Source organism: Stegodyphus dumicola, chromosome X2 (assembly GCF_044657685.1).
Source record: "Stegodyphus dumicola isolate Sdum_Otavi_A_Nest chromosome X2, ASM4465768v1".
Taxonomy (NCBI): Eukaryota; Metazoa; Arthropoda; class Arachnida; order Araneae; family Eresidae; genus Stegodyphus; species Stegodyphus dumicola.
Window position 1 is genome coordinate 185,434,262 of NC_140781.1, and position 16,031 is coordinate 185,450,292.

Genomic DNA, 16,031 nt, shown 5'->3' on the forward strand with positions numbered 1-16,031 from the left:
ATGGTATAATCAAGAAATTTCTATTGGTTATATTTCGTAATTCAAACGCACTGACAGTTACTTATTAATTTTTAGACTGGCATTTATTTCAGATTATTCTAGTATGTTGAATTAACCACCAAATAACTTTTAACTGTGACCGGAAATTTTAGAATACGGAAGCGCAACTAACTTTACTGACTGTACTAAACCAGGAAATTCTCTCACATTTCCCTAATCACGTGACCTGACGTACTTATACAGTTATACAGTGACAAAACTCCATCCTGTTAATTCTTTTTTTTTTAGGTCCAAAGGGGCAATTTGCCCTGAAGGACTATTAATTTCATTTTGGCATTTTGCGTCGAAAACTTGAAAAGGATGTATCACTTTTCAAATCGTTGCCACCATATATTATCTCCCTGTCTTATATTTAAAGAAATTAAATAATGAAGAATCTGCATAAATGTATGTATGTTTCTCGCATTGTGATAAAAAAATGGTACCTAGAGCCATCAAAATTTGAATAATGTAATCTTCCATAGAATATGGCCATGTGGCCTAATTTGAATTTGAAATTTGTTTTATTATCGATTTCAGATTTTGTAACACTTCAACGAATTTTTGATTAAAAAACTAAACGATTTCAAGGCGAGCAATGTCAACACTGTATGAAAAAAAATTCTCCAGTACGCGGCGAGTCTCTGTATCGGAATTTCTAAAGATATGCTCATTTTAAAATTAATCTGCGATATTTCTGTTGAACTGAATTTTATAGTTTGTGTATGTTGAACATGATATTTAATAAATAAAGGTAACGCACAAAACGTCAAAAATAAAAACGCCCCTTTGGACGTAATTTAGAACCTTTCAGATTTTTTTTTTTTTTTTTGGCTCCAATAACAGCCCCGCACATAAGCTCAGTCCATATCTTTATGTCTCAAAAGCTTATAAGCACCGTATCTGTAACAAATGCATAATTAAAACACATTTTATAAAATCGCTTCAGGAAGCTCATGCGGCCCTTGAGTTTAACACCATTACTCTATATTACACTCTATTATACTTTGTAATTAATTAAAAATTTCATTTTTTATGCTCGGATAAATTTTACTAACCACCGAAAATATTTTTACTTAGACAAAATGAATAGTCTTTAAGTAAATGCATAAATGTTACGATGTATGTATTATAAAATGCATGATATTTAAATGACGTATGCCTCTGGTTCAGACACTAAAATACGACATTTTTATCAGGCATGGAGAAGGGCACTGTGAGTAACACGTTTTAACTTGCATTTCAGCGAATATATTAAGACATCCTAATTACGGTTTAACATTTAGGCAACAATAAATTGTTGATAATTTTGTGTAATTCAATTGAATCTCAGATTTGGTTTCATATATTTTTTTTTCTGGGAAAAGCAAATGCATTCGGTTAAAGACATCTTATTCATTACGTTCATTCAGGCGGCGCTTCTCAGAACAGATTTCAAGAAATCTGGTTATAATCTAGCTCACAGATAAGATCTATTATGACTTTTTTAAACAAAGGGAAAAAACTGCTGGTTTGAACTACGTCTAACTCATAGTTATTTAAAACTTTATATGTTTTCAGGGCCTAATTACCACCCCGGCTTTAGTGCCCCCAATCTGAGGCACCCTCATATTATCCTACAATTGATAATTCTGCTTCTTCCCTCTCGAAAACAAGGAAAGTGAGCCTTGACTGAATGCCATGATTCGAGCTTCTAATTATATTAAAAAGACCCTATACGCTTGTGTAAATTTTAAATACACGAGGTTTTCCCTTCAGTTTACATTTTAATTTAGCAATGTTTGCCAGTAATTTTGTAAAGACATTAGGTTATTTTGAAGCAGGAGAGATGGAAAATGAGCAATGCCCTTGACAGGGACTCGAACCACGGCACTCTCGAATACGCGCCGAGTGTGCTGATCGCTACACCACGAAGGTGGGAGAAATATCTTATATACTCCCCTTTTAAAGGGCGACTGGAGATTAGGGGACCCAATGGCCAAATCCTGGTAGTGGGGCATCATCATTCACCATCTTTTTTAGTTCGGGCGCCACTGTAGAGACTTTGGGTATTTTCGAAGCAGGAGAAGAAACAAATGTGCAATTCCCTCGCCGGGACTCGAACCAAGGACCTCTCGAATACGCGCCGAGTTTGCTGATCACTACACCACGAAGACATTCTAGAAGGCGGGAGAAATACCTTATAATGAAAAATTTTATTTACTAACAATTGTAACGTTGTTACTACTCTGTGAGGGTTATGTTTCCTCTTTCTTTCAAAATCAAGCTGACATTACCGCGATTGGCAAATTCAGAGTTCATAGTTGTGTAAAACTTCCAATCGAAATCACGAATTTCATTATATGTGTAAATTTTTATAATCTATTAAGCTATTCTTCTTTGTAAAGCTCGTGCACAAGCACCGTTCATCATAGCTAGATTATAATAATCACTTGTATACTGTAATGAATTTTTTTAAATAGAGCTGAAATTTCACGCAGTTGTTTCCATGACATAAAAATGGTTTGTCCAGATAGTTTTTGTTCAGTTTGGATCGAAACAGATCGATATTATATTTTTTTTAAACTGAACAGTTTATATATGGAATGTTTTCAGATTTTTTTTAGAAATATATTATCATCCAAAATTGGTTTTATGCATTATTCAGAAGCTTTGTCACTTTTTTTCTCCGATCGTTCCAGCCATAGTACATATTCTCTAAAATAAGCTTCAGTTCAATTCAGTTTTTCACAAACGTAATCACCTCACTTTAAAATGTAAATGTTAAACTATTCGTTCTTGCATTCAGAGGTAAACTGTAGGAAAATAACCTTTCCCTAATTCGTGAAGAAGAATAGGGAAGAGTATATTTTGTGCGTGGGGGGGGGTGAATTGTTCATTGTGTTGACTGGTATTGAAACAGCAAATAAATGAACAGGTGGCACCAATGAGCACAATAACTAGAAAACTTAAACTAAATACAAGCATGAAAGGTTTCCATAAAAATAAATCTTATTCTCTCTCTCTTTCTTTTCTAAAGTATTTTATGACGACTTACGTGCATATAAATAATATGATTCTGGGGCTTATTAAGCAATTAAATTACATACTGCGCTTAAGAGTTAAAACCTATATAAAAATTTTTGTTTAAAAAAAAAAAAAAAAAAAAAAAAAAAAAAACATGCTGCATCTTTCCGATTAATAAGGTTTTGTTAGATTTTTATGTCAAATGCATTTTTGAAAATAAAATGTTAAGTATCGTTTTAGTTTTGTTCGTTGAAAATCTCACGGGAGAAAACGAATTTTTTTTTTCAATTAGGTGAAAATCATTATATGACTATAAATAGTGATAAAAAAATTACATCAGAATGCTCAATAGTTCCAGAAAGAATGGGAAAATCGTCGAAACTTCAAACAGGTTCGCAAAGTGTATTTTTTATAGCAATATACCAATTCTTTCGCTTAAGTTACAGTTGCCAATGAGGTATTGATTAATATACATGTATGCGTATATTTTGCTTTTAAATGCAACCAAAATATTACAACTTGCTTGAATATATATAGTTCAATTTTATTATCGAGAAGGTATTTCGAACATGTTTATGCTTTGAACAACCAACAAAATTTTCAAAACCAGCAGCATTGCACTTAAATGAAAGAAAAAATAATGTTTTAATTTTGTATTATTTAATGAAAATCACTAATCCTCTAAAAAATAATAGAATAAATTTATACCTGTTTTTGAACAATAAAATTATTTTGCCTTCTTTTACTTCAAAGTGCTTATGACAGTCGTTTACTTTTTATATTATTTAATGGATAGAAATAGATGGAAAGGATTAATGGATAGAAATAGATGAATTTCAGTTACAGATTATAAAATTTGAGTTACAAGACACACTTCCTATGAATGGCATTTACTTTAAGGGTCGGAAACTTAATGAACAAAAATATGCCAGAAGAACAATGTTGGTATCAAGATTTCGAAACAAATTCTTGATTCATTACACTATAAGTATTTCTCCCACCTTCTTGGTGTGCCTTCGTGGTGTAGTGGTTCTGCACGCTGGGCCGGTATTCCAGAGGTCCGTGGTTCGATTCCCGGCGAAGGCGATTGCTCATTTTTCATCTCTTCTGCTTCCAAAAATTACCTAATGTCTCTACAGTGGCACCCGAACTAAAAGTGTGTTGGATGATGATTCTCCTCCCCCAGGATTTTGCGATTGGGTCCCCTAAAAAAACCAGTCGCCCTGTGATGTAGTGGTCTACACGCTGAGCCGGTATTTCAGAGGCCCGGGGTTCGATTCCCGGCGAAAGCGGTTGCTAATTTTTCATTTCTCCCGCTTTTCCAATTAACCTAATGTCTCTACAACACAATGAAAGATTATTATTATAAAAGTTTTTGAATATGCGGAGAGTAATTTCTATAAAAATTCGAAGGTCTAATAATAAAGTTGCTTGATTTTTTTGACATAAAAGCAAACTTTTCAATTATACTTGCTAATTTGGTTTCGTTTACTTGAGTATGAAAAAGGAAGCGACAGTTATCTGTCTAAGGCGAGGGAGGCCTTCGGGGAGGAATTTCTAAAGGAAACTGGCTCGTACCTACTTTGCACATGGGGAAACACCACGAAAGCAGTCATGCAGCCAACCTGTTTCCCAGGAATCGAGACTAGGTATTCAGCGACTTTACCGCTCGGCTGCTGAGGCGGGAGTGCTACACTATTGAGAGTTAATTAATTATGCTTTTACATATTTCATTTTGTACCGTGCGTAACTAAATTCGAATTAGACATAATTTTTTTTGAATGAAAGTTGAACTAAACATTGGCACAGATAGCATTGTCGGTATCTCCTGTGAGAAATTGTTTGGGGCTCGAAAGCCTTGGTACATTTAAAATATTCTTTATTATAAACGTAATTAAATGCACAAGTAGAAAAATATTTTAAAAATTTGCTTCATGATAAATTGCAATAGTTAGCACAGTTGTTCAGCTGTGCTAAATATTGACATGGCATCTATTATTATCCCTTTGAGTATGAATTTAAAAAATTATTCCGTTTTCTATCCAAGTGAACAAAATATGTCATAAATAAATAAGTAAATTTAGCATGTGGTATTTTTTTGACAAGCGATCCCATCCATAGTTAATGGTGGAATTTTCAAGCCAAAGACGCAGCCGTAGTTAATGGTGGAATACGTATGACCCACACGTAGCAATCGACTTACTACTATAAGCACACCTATTATTCTGGAAACCTTTATTACATAAAATAGATTTTACAACGATGGTGCAAGGTAAAGTGTTCTTTGCATAACCCAACATTACACATTGGGCAACTCATATTTGTTCTTTTCTCCATGTTCATTTGTATACAACGAGCACAACGGCGTCTTGATCATCCAACTATTGGAAGATGACCCCCGATATTCAGGCGATTCTAAGTACTTTTTAACCCAGCAGTAATTTTTAAACTTTTATGGGACATATATGTCCCGTTAGTAGTCAAAGGGTAAGATTAAAATATAGAATAATAACATCCTGATAAATAATATTCTTTTGTTTAGAAAAAATTTAAGCAAACAGTACAAGTAGTTATTGTAGAAACAACTCTTTCACATCTATTTAACTCCTGTTGTGGATTCCGTGTAACTTAGCTATATCAATAAAGTGTTACATCTGTTAAGGTGAACTATCACCTCCAGAATATCTAACCATGAAACATATAGACACAGACGTCAAAAAAAATTTATTTATTTTACCTCGTCATTTGTAAGTGCTTAAATTAAAATATACAAACATAAATTTACCAACCAACCTGGACCTGATTTCAAACGCAAAGCTTACTGTCACAAAATATGTAAATCCAACAAATTAAATCTAATTTGACTGCAGGATTGCCTAGACCACGATGAAATTTCAAAAACTCACTCTAAAGTATTCTCAGCAAGACCAGAATTAACATCTCTATTTCTTCAGTTCGCAGGGCAGCGGAACGCAGGCCAAACTTTATACTCTTATGATCTGATACTGATACTGATTTTTAAGTTGCTTATGTGAACCAATATTTTCTTGCACTCTTATTCACAAAGTTATAAACTTTATAATCAACTATTTACCACTCAAATTTACATAAATTCCGGATTGAGCGAATCTTGCGGCGAAAAGCGGCAAAAAGGAAAGGAATAAATTAAAATAGCATTTCGTTAATAAAACTTAAACATAAATGCCATGCCATCAACGAAACGATTTAGTTTTAATAAGAATTACCAATGTGCATTCTTCTGAACATTTAAACATGAGCTAATTTCTTCTAAAATGATAAATTTAAGTTTAATTATTTAGACTTACAATTCAGCATAATGTTTTCTTCAGACATTTCTGTTTTTCCTTTCCCAATTGGATAAAACTCTTCGAGGCACCTGAATTGCTGAGATTACACCCCTCCCTCAATAGCTAACAGGTGGCAGTCGTCACCCTGTTCATCGATAAACGAAGCTTAACCAGCAAAAGAATTTCAATATTCTGAGAGACGCGACGTTACAAAAAGAAAGCAGTTTATGATAACCAGTGCTAAAATAAAAAGCAGCTTTCAGAAATATCTGATTCTTCAAACGAAATTTTATAATATACTTTAGCTGGCCTTTCTATTGTAAGCCATTAAGAATCTACCATGAAGTCCTAAGTTTTTATACATCCTTTCATTAGCTGTACTGAAAAAAAAAAGGTATTATTCTGGCTTGCCTAAAAGAAAAAAAAATTAAAAGATGACGAAAGAAAAAGAGTGTGGTTTTTCAGTTAAAAATAGCTAGTAAAAGTTAAAACTATTTGCTGTGAAACCATAAAAGACGTATGAGCAAGTGATGTTTTTTCCCCCTAAAAACTCATTGATGTTGAAATCCGTCGGCCATCTGTTTCGAATGTAAAGTATCGATAAAACCGTATCCAACTGCCGTTGAAAGCTGTTCTTTCTTTATCAAGCCCGCTCTACCAATGGTGCGAACCACTGCATCTTCGCTAGATTTGCGGCTGTCTCAAATGATTGCATTCTGTCTGTTCTTTTTCGTCTTTACCTCCCTTTTGTGCGTGAATTAGATTTATTTCCTTTTATAGGCCTATCGGTTGCAGTGGATGAACTAAGCCAATAGTTTGCAAAGAAAATGAAGAATATTTCCTTTAAAGCTTCAGAGATCATGATGAGACAGTGAGTAACAAGTGCAATAGAAGTAAATATTCTGTAACGATTGTCCTTAGCATACCCACAAATAAGTAATAAAATACAAATTTTATTCTGCTCTTCTTGCTTCGTTGTGGGTTGCTTGTCGTATATTAACTACTGGCATCAAGGTTGGTGGAAGCGGGCATGCAAGGCATTTTAGGGCAGGCGGGCGCCACCCATAAAGAGACGCTGATCGGCTGATCGATGGTTTATAATCATATCCAGTCTTTATTAATTTTTATTAATTAGTCTATAATAAACAATAAAACTCAAAATATTAAAGCAGAAAATATGCCATAATCAAAGCATACATGACAAATATTTTCATTGTGAAAAAAAAATTGAAAAAAGGCTTCAAAAAGGAATTATATCAGTTAAAATTAGCTGATATTGCTAATTAAAAAATTGCTAAACACGAAGTCTTTGGAATGGAAGAAGTCTTTGACAAAATTTGGGCAGCATTCTGAAACACTGGAAAGTGGGAAACCAATACAGCTTCGCTAGCTATACAGAGGGTGTTTACACATTTTTGTAACGATTTTGATTTTCTCCTTGAATTTAAATATTAGTTTTAAAATACAAACGTAACTGACATCAAACTGAAATAAGGTTTAGTTATCGTCTGCAGCATTAAAAATATTCTTTTCTTTAAAATGTCGCTGAAAAACAAACAACGGATCGAAGGCTATATTTTTGCACTGTCCGAAGAGAGATACCCTTATTCAATTACTAAAAAAGGTTGCGAAAAGCATGGTTTTAATATTTCTATACGTAAAATAAGTGACATAAATAACATGAAAGGAAAGAAATGTCAAAGTTTACATCTGACTGGGAAAAAGGCAAAAAGTGCATACCCAACAAAGGTACGTACAGCTCTTATTAAATATCAATATAAAGTCGCATCTCATGTTATAAAGGAAAATCTAGCCCCCCCACCCCCCAAAGAGCTATTGCAAAGTCTTTAAATATCTCTTTAGGAACTGCGAACAAAATTATAGAATATAATTTAAAGCTAATTAAAACAAAACAACAACAACAAAAAAAAAAAACATGATGTTCATCGCCTATCGCCGAATCATGTTTGTCAGAGTAAGACTATGTTCAGATTGCTATATGAAAATTATTTGGAAAGTGAAAAACAAAAATAGATAGTTGCTATTGATGAGGCTTGGATATACTTATCTGATTGCAGTAGAAAAAGATCGATTTACTACCGAAAAAGAGGTGAAAAAGACTTAATACGCTGATTCAGAGAAAACAAGGAAAGTATTTCTAAAGTTTTTATAGCCATTACTCGATTCTCCTAGAGCAGAAAATTTAGAAATAAGGAATGGAGAAAAAAAATGTCAAAATTAATTCGGATTACTATCAGAAATATGTTTTAACACCTATTTCAAATGAAGAAATTTCATCTTTTTATCCAAATAATCTTCCCTGTGCTACAAATTTCCTGTCCTTCCTAATTTCAGCTTACAATTTCCTACCAGAATGTGTTTTTAGAATGGTGTTAAATGCAAATGAGTAGGAGTATTGTTTAAGTCGACGTTCCACTGACTTCGAGAGACAGCATCAGAGTTTCTGACTAGCGCATGTTTGCCTTTTAGCCACGTCTCTCTAAGCTGTTACTACGCTCGGCAGTATTACGGGCCCTGTATAGCTTCGCTAGCGAATTAGATATTTAGAAGCCAACTACTTAGATTTATGTTAGCTTCGGCTACATCTCTTTAGTTAGGCATATGTTAAGTTCTTATTTTTCCCACTTTCGAGTTTAAGCCCAAGTGGAGGCTTTGCTGTACGCCCTGAGAAAGAGGCCGACTGTTATTCTTGGTTCTTATTGGCTTAGCTGTTCACTAGGTTCCTCCACACTTAAGTTATTAGATAAAGGGAGGAATGCCACAGTACGTACGACAACATCATAAAAACGCTTGTTGATCTTGTATTGCTAGCAGATAGAAATTGCACGCATTTTGAATTCAAAACTCTTACGATTTACAAAGAATGCGAAAATTAAAACTTTCTCAGAGACAGCATTTCGGCATTCACAGGCGGGAGCTGAAAACCCTCGCTCCTGTCCATTACATTTATAAGGATTCGTTTAATTTTACTAACTAGTTGTTTTATGCTAATTTACTTTACTGTCTTTCTCTTTTTGCATTTTCCTGCCAGAATGCATATTTCTAGTTCGCGTGTATTCAAATGAAAAAGAAAGGAGATAGTATTAAAAGGAAGGTTTTAGATGGAAGAAATCAGAGCGTATTCCGCCTGCTGAAGGCCACGTTTGTTAACTGATTTTCTTGAGAGCAGTATTTTGCGGCGTTTTTCTCTCAATTAGGTTTGTCACGCCGACTTTAGGCCAGAACCAACACGCGTTTCTTTGTCTGTGTAGCCGTTGGGCTAACTTACATTTACTCAGTTACGTCAAATTCATTACTTTTGATTTAAGCCATAAATGTTGGGTGATTTGTAAGCACTAGCAAGTGCCTTCCGTTAAACTTATATTTGAGTTAAATAAAAGGGTCTTTTACACCCTTTTCCAGTCTCTGTGATACCTTAGAACACATAGTGATAAGTCACTTATGTCTTCGAGTTCTCGCCTATGCTACCAAAGAACATTAGACGCCACAACATATTACGATCCTGCCTTGTATAGTACATTGTATCCACAGATACGTTTTTGTGTCATAGACTGTGATACAATATTATATATTATGGTACTTACTTTATAGATAACGTTACATATTATTATCCTACATAACTAGTATTACATATTACGACCCTATATAAATGGTATTACATATTATGATCTTACATAAGTAATATTGCATAGTATGACAAACCATGCATTTTCATATGACTGTCTATTTATCAGTATTCGTTGCAGAGCATACATCTTGCTGAACACTAATGTTTCGGGAAACTCCGGTTGCAAAACTGTAATCTAAACTTTTTAAATTAGATATTCAGAAATTAATTCCTCAACTCTTTTTCATTCAAAACCGTACATTTAGCATCTGCTGCACTCGTGAAGAAGGTTTGGGCTAATAAATTTCATTTTACTCCATATTTTACTTGATTTATAACTTTCTTTGTTAAGCATAGGTTATATTATTTGAATTGTCGAAAAGCTCATTATGACTACCTCACTTACGGATAACTTTGAAGACTTACGGATGACTTACGGATACTTTTGAAGAAGACTACGGAAAAGTAGATTGTATTCACAGGCCTGGCGATTAACGTGATAAACAAAATGAATAACAGCGTTTTCTCATCCAAGAAAATTCCTAAACATTTATGGTAACTCGATCTCATTGGAAGCTGAAATATCTTTGCCTCACGCTTATTAAAAATTCTCAAAGCATTTTATTTAATTGAGCTAATTCTCAAAGTCAAGAACGAAACATGCTTCTTACGGCGCGTTCATGTATTTGTACTTCGATAAGCGTTTGTTTCAAAATCAGTAGATGAAATTTCGAATGCATTTGCGACTGGTGGTTAGAAACATGGTCTGCATATAAATGCTAAGCATTCAAATAATTCTCACAAGTTACATATAGTCACTGAACGATAACTAAACCTTAATATAATAAAGAATATTTTGAGATTAGATAAATTTCGTACAGATTTCTGTTGCAAACAGTAGGAAAAAAAAAGAATTACGAGTAAATTATAAAATGCAACAGAGGATGGACCATTACGTCCAAACTGAGGCACAGGATCCACATGCTTCCCATGCGGTCCTTTACCACGGCCCTCGGCAGAAACAAAATTTATTATTTCTATTACTATTGTTTCCTAACGCATATGTATTTTCAGATTTTCTGATAACGTACAATATGCAAATACGTGATCTACGTGCGTTTTTTTTTTTTTTTTTTTTTTTTTTTTTTTTGCAACATATCCTGAGAATTAACTTTGGTGAACTTCTTACTTCGCATGACCGCCCACAATTTTCTCATTAACTTGCATTATATTTGAAAAATGTTTCATAGACGAAAATTTTTCATAAAAAAGTTATTCAAAAGAAAGTTTTCATTTTGTAACGGTGTAATTTTACATTTAGCTTCAGTGCTCTTCTGTCTGCGAAACTGTCTCCAAAGGTAATTTGAAATAAAAATCTTTAAATAATTTTCTTACATGTAATTTCAAAGCATATTGCTAAATATTTGTTAAACAAAAATAAATATAGATGAAATAATGTTTGAAAAACATTTTAACTTTTTAACATATTCTAGTTATCTATAAAATAAATGTCAGTGCTTTTAGTATGCTTATAAGAGCTAGGGTAAAGTGCTGTTATTAAAAGCTTAACATTGCTTGAATAATTACATATATATGTGTTTCAGCAGCACTTAATATTAAGACTACGTCAAATGTTAAGCAAAATTTCAGGAAACACAGCTCAAATGAGTTCCTGCTGTCAACGCTTTATATATTGATTAGATTTTAGTTTTCACTTCACCAGTACCATAAACATAGAGAAAGAGGTATTCGGAGGATTAAAAATCTTAGTAGCAATCATTTACAGCAGGGAGTGCGAAAGCGACGACCTCGGCATCTCAGTTCACTTCCGCTAAGTAGCAGCTGATTATTTAGAACCGTGCAGTGGAGCGTGGATTCACAGCGAGACGCATGGCCTGTAAGAAACGCCTCCTTCACAGGGACTTTACTTGACCGAAGACGTCTCGTTGAACTGTACGATCACAAAGATTTCATTTTGCAAGTCAATGGCGGCATTGCTTTGCAGTTAGTTACAGTTAATTGGGAAATGGGTTACTCTGTTAATCTAATTCCTGGATAATCTTTAGATCGACTGTTCACAAACAAAACATTTCTAAGAAGAGGCTTGGAACTATGTACGTCTTAATCTCGTTTTATTCTTATATAAGCTTTCTCTAAGATGGTTTCAAAGATTTCCTCTTCATATGATATATTTCAAATGAATCTTACTTAAAGACGTTTTATGGTTTCAAGAGGTTCCACTTGATAAATTTATAAAATATTTAATAAAAAATGCATGAAACTTTTCCTGAGCTAATATTGAATTAGTATTGTCAATTAAGAAAAGAAATAAAGTTTGACAACAGTACCGGATATTTCTTCTATACGTAAAACCTAAAGTTACACTATAGATGAATTTTAGAACCAAAAGAAAACTTTCAAGACCAGATTCGTAGCTTACCTAAATTTCCTTACAAAAATTTGTTTCTCGAGTGAATTATTATTTTCGTTAATTTAGTAGAGGTTCAGATAAAAGTTGTAAAATGACATAATCATTTAATACAACATGAATTAGGAATTTCAAGAAGAAATTTTATTTTGAGCTTATTATCCATAGCCTTGACAGTTTTACCTTACTGGGTTATCCCTCTATTGAAAATAAGCGAAGTTCTTTTGAAACGGAAGCAGAATATTATTCCTTACCCTAAAACAAAAAGGGAGGGGCACAGACTGATGGAATATTGAGAAAGGTATTATTACGCATTGATGGCTATCAAATACTTATATTCACGCCACGTGGAAATTTTTTATCCAGTGAAACAGATTAGCTCCAGATATATTCTCCAGATTAGAGGATTTGGATCCGCCGTACAGTTCTTACCTAACTGCTTAGTTGGTATAAGGTTTAGTTGGGAAAATTCTCATGCCGATGAGCTGGAATTCGAATCTCAATCATGGACATTTTAAACCGTCTTCGTCTTCTCTGCGCAACATTAGAGTGGATAAAAGCAGTCAGTTTGAAGGTCTTAGGGCTGTTGACAAAGGAAGAAACGTAAGAGATATCATCTCATGAATCATAACAATCCAGATTAGGATGTAATAATATCACTAATGATCAAAGTATCTGAGCAAAAATATAGGCGCTCATTTGTTTCATTCGTGTTTCTTCATGAACCTGCCAATATTAGCATGGCTAATACAACAATAGAATCTAAATATCTCCTTATAAAATATGGCATCTTGGCGAACTGTGGGTATATAATTGTGGTGCCTTAGATGTTCAATTCTACTTCAGAGGAATTCCTAAACTGACGCTATTCTTGCATTCTGTTTAATTCCTAGCTATGCAAAAATACAGAATTTCGATTTTCTCCGTCTTCGGTCGTTTATCTTGAGTTTAGAAACTTCTGGTTACTGTTGCTTGTGAAATTCACAACTCAAAGCCATCCTCTTATAAAATGGTTGTGCATAGTAGTTGCCTATTTGACAAAGCTTGAAACGCTAGCAGTTTATAAGACTCTAACCTTAAAGTTACAGCTATGAGTGTGGAACCTCTAGAACTGGTAAACGAATAATCGCTTTAGCTCAGGAAACAGAAACACAAACTCAAGAAGGGTTAATTACACTTTATTTCTCAAAATAAAGATTCACAGATGGCCCTTTCTCAGGACGCACAGAAAAGCCTCCACTTGGGCTTGAACTGAAGACTACTAAGAAAATCAAACTTAACTAATGCTTAACTAACAAGATATAGCCGAAGCTATCAAAATTCTACAGTAGTTGGCCCATAAATGTTAACTAAATGGCGAAGCTATCAAGGACCCGAAATACGGCCCAACGTAGTAATAGCTTAGAGAGAGTGTAGTCAAATGGCAAACGCGCGCTAGAGTCAGAATCTCTGGCTCTTTCACGAAATCTCTTACGAAATCTTTCTCTGGCTCTTTCACGACTTAAGTACTGCTCTTCCTTCATTTTCATTTAACCGCGATTCTAAGAACACACTCTGGTCGAAAATTTGTAATCTGAAATTACAAGGGATAGGAAAGTAACTTTAACTAAAGATTACTGTTAAAAACTTAGGATAAACCTCACTAGTTCGTTGAAGGTTTGATTACTGGCGACTGAACAAAAAAGCTGCATAGGTTATATCAAACTTTTTTCCGTGTGTAATATAAACACGAGCTTCCTTTAGAAAGTCTTCCACGAAAGTGTTTTTCCCAGTATATAGCATAGAAGCGTTTTACTGTAATTAATGAATCAATCAAATTAGAAATGGTTGATTCGCAGTATATTGTATGAAAATAATTTTAAGTGAAATTGGGAGATACTATAGACAATGAACGAGCCTACGTTAAGTGAAATAAAACTGTACGAAAAAGGATAAAATTCCTCACAAAGGCAGTTGGGAGAGGGGAATGTATATCCACTCTGCCAAATCAAGGTGAATGAAGGTCTGCCAAATCAAGCCGAATACAGTGACGCCAGACTAAGGGTTGTGGATGAATTAGCGTCCACAACCTTTTAGTCTGGCGTTATTGTATAGACATTAGAATTTTTCGAATCCAGGAAAAAGGAAAAGTATACTGCTCTCTTCAGTTTCTTCCAAACCCGGGATTCAAACCACGGATCTTCGGATTACCTAACGGATGTGCTATCATGAAAGTTACACCACGATAGCACGTAAAAGGTACAGCTGAGTGAATTTTTATGAATTAAGAATTTATATTAAATTAAGCATTACGGGGAAGCCACTAAAAATTCCATTCGAATTCATATGATGCAATAATATGAAATAACGGGACCATGTGAGAATTATGAAGGTTTATTATATTTTGCTATATTTTAACTACGTTCCAGCGCGGTTACCAAAAGTTGCTTACACATAGCTGTATTTCTTGTAAATTTTACAAATGAAAGGACTTTGTGCTAGTCTAATTTGTATTCATTTTAAACAAATACAAAAATTCCATAGAATATACAGTTTATTAAGTTTTCCTGTATTTTGGGTTTATAATTATTTATTCAGCTTTCTTCGGTCAGTTCATCATAAACACATCACTAAATTTAAATTCAGGATGTTTTATCCAATTTAAGATACATGACTTTTTCCTTCTAAACATGCAATCCTTAGTCACAACAAGGATAATGAAAGGATGAGCATGTCACATTAATCTCGAATTCTCGCAATGAAATTTTAGCCATTAATTTAAAGATACCATTTTCTGACCACGCAATGTGGCGTTCCTGAATTTTCCATTTCGTTGACTCTGCATTAATTTTCCATTTCTGCATTAATTTTTAGAGTTTTATCCGTATTCTTCGTCATGAACCATGACATTGGAAAGTAGGATTAATATTAATGAAAGGGGTTGTTCAACTAAGTATGTCCTTACTTTTGTGTGACTTTCTTAAGTATCACAGACCTTTAATTTAATATGCTTGAGGTTAACGACACTACCAAAATGCATTTAAAAATGATAAAACACGAAACTGCAGATACAAAACCGTATTTTTAAGTATTCCTATTTCTTCTTAGTTGTATAGGATCATACGCTTGAACACAATTAGCTCTTTGAATGTAATTCATTTATAGTGCTGTATTACTGTATTTTCGGGTATTTTTAAATAACTTTCGAAGTCCCCCCCCCAATTTGAATTTAGAAGTCTTTCTGCTAAATAGTACTATTTCCAGTACCCCTGTATTTACTCTAAAGCATGGATTCTAAATTTGTAGGTCGACTAATGGCTAAGAGATTAAGACCTCTGAACGCTGGTAGTTTGACACACATATGAATTCTGATGAATGAGTTCAATGCTTACATTATGTCTCTTATGTAATACGAAATATTTTCCTTTAGAACGAAAACATTGCTGTCATTAGACAGAGAGCCTTTTCATGAAACCGGAAGAAAATCTCACAGTGTAAAATTTAAAACAAGTCAAAGAACCATCTGTAGTTTAACGAAGATTTTAAGTAAAATCTATCGATTTCGAGGGCGATCAAACAAAGATTCCTCTTCTTCAGGTACAAAAAAGGAATTTCTGCTTGCAGAAATGATTTTGTTTCTGAA